The sequence below is a fragment of the Sceloporus undulatus genome, chromosome 1, assembly GCF_019175285.1.
Source record: "Sceloporus undulatus isolate JIND9_A2432 ecotype Alabama chromosome 1, SceUnd_v1.1, whole genome shotgun sequence".
In the NCBI taxonomy this organism is placed as follows: domain Eukaryota; kingdom Metazoa; phylum Chordata; class Lepidosauria; order Squamata; family Phrynosomatidae; genus Sceloporus; species Sceloporus undulatus.
Window position 1 is genome coordinate 312,386,683 of NC_056522.1, and position 1,721 is coordinate 312,388,403.

The window sequence follows — 1,721 nt, forward strand, 5'->3', positions numbered from 1 at the left end:
ACTGCAGAAATAATTCAGTTTGAGACCACTTTAACTGCCCTCGCTCAATGATGGGAATTCTGGAAATTGTAGTTTTGTGAGACATTTAACCTTCTCTGTGAGAGAGCTGTGGTGCCACAATAAACCACAATTCCCAGGAATCCTTAGCACTAAGACAGGGCAGTTAAAGTGGTCTAAAACTGGATTATTTCTGCAGCGTGTTTTGGTCCAAAGTTAATATCTGAGAATACTGAAAACAGTTCTTAGAGTGCCTTGGGGAAATAAGATATTTATCTGGGGCCAAAGAGACCATGAGACAGGTGACAGGTGAGCTTCTCTGCATGAGCCATTCCAGTGACATGAGATTGTATCACACTGGCCTTGTTCTTATTGCAACCATACAAATAAATGAAAACACAAGCACGGCAATTTTGTGAGCAGCTTTTATCACATATCTTCATAATTGTGTGACTGGGGCTGCTGCCTCCATCACTCGCTCTTCTGCACTCCTTATCCCTGTCTTCCTGCCCTATGTCCTACCCAGTGTACCTTTCAGGTTATTTTATTTTATTTTTAAATGCAGTTTTGCAGTGCTGGTAATGTGATTTAAGTTTTTTTAAAGTTTTTTTAAAAAAATTACTTTTTCTACTTGGCAATAGTGAGGGGGAGGGGGAAAGAGGGAAACTGCAACACCAAGTGACTGCCAATCTTGTAACTGCAGCTGAGGTGATGTTTCGCACTTGAGTCATCTTGGGAATGCCATACAATTGGGAGCTATTGATGGGTTTCCCCTGTCAATGAAAAAGGACATCCTAACCAGTGCAGACACAGCTGCAATGGATCAGAGGTGACATTGTGTGATAAGTATCACCAAAGGTGCTCTTTTATTACTATAATCATAATTTAAAAGTTTTATGTGGTAATCTTGGTAATGTATCCACCAGGAAGGCTTACTTGTAGACATTCGCCTCACTCAGATGATTATCTATGTAAATCTGCATGGGCATATAATGGTAATGATGCTCTTTCAGGTTTCCTGAAGCAAAGCCATTGGGGGCTTCTGGGGCTGAAATACAGCCAGTGCCGACTACAAAGTATTGGCAGAATCACATCAGCCAGTCCCAATGAGCAGTTGAATCGCCCTGCCTGGAACTGTGCGACAGAACTAGTACATGAGTATCAAACTGCATTTTCTACTTCAATTATGAAATAGGATTTGTTACATTTAGGCCCCATTCATACTGAGCTATTTGCGCTGGATAGAACTGGGTAGATCCGGATGCCCTCCCTCCCCGAATCTCTTCAGAAGCAAGTGCCCATTATTTACCCCAGCCTTGCAGCTCTGGGGAGAGTTCTCATTTGGTGAACCAGTTTAAAAAAAGGCTCCTTTACTATCAATCAAATTCTCTTCTGCTGTCATCAAGGGTGACGTCTCTTACAGCGACTGGGCCACCGGATGGGTGATTTCCCTCTTCCCCCCTCCTTTAAAAAAAAACAGGCACACCAGTATGCACATATTTTGTCAAATTTAAAAACATCCTCTGTGTGTGTGTGTTGTGGGTATTTGGTCACTGCAGGTTATGGATCTTCCCTTGGCTCCGTTTTGAAATCCAAAATGCAATCTAATACTATCTCTGTATCCTGCATCCTCCCTCCTTGCCACCCCAGAGTGCCTCATGCACATGTAATAATAATAATAATAATAATAATAATAATAATAATAATAATAATAATAATAATAA

At 41.3% G+C, this 1,721-nt stretch overlaps 1 long non-coding RNA gene across 1 annotated transcript in view; it reads right to left on the bottom strand.

Annotated features, from left to right (window-relative positions):
* Window positions 1-1,004: 1,004 nt before the first annotated feature.
* LOC121919154 overlaps window positions 1,005-1,721 on the bottom strand; it is a 20,116-nt gene continuing 19,399 nt past the window's right edge. Inside the window, exon 4 of the long non-coding RNA XR_006101406.1 lies at window positions 1,005-1,015. This is a non-coding gene — a long non-coding RNA (uncharacterized LOC121919154). The remainder of the gene's footprint in view (window positions 1,016-1,721) is intronic.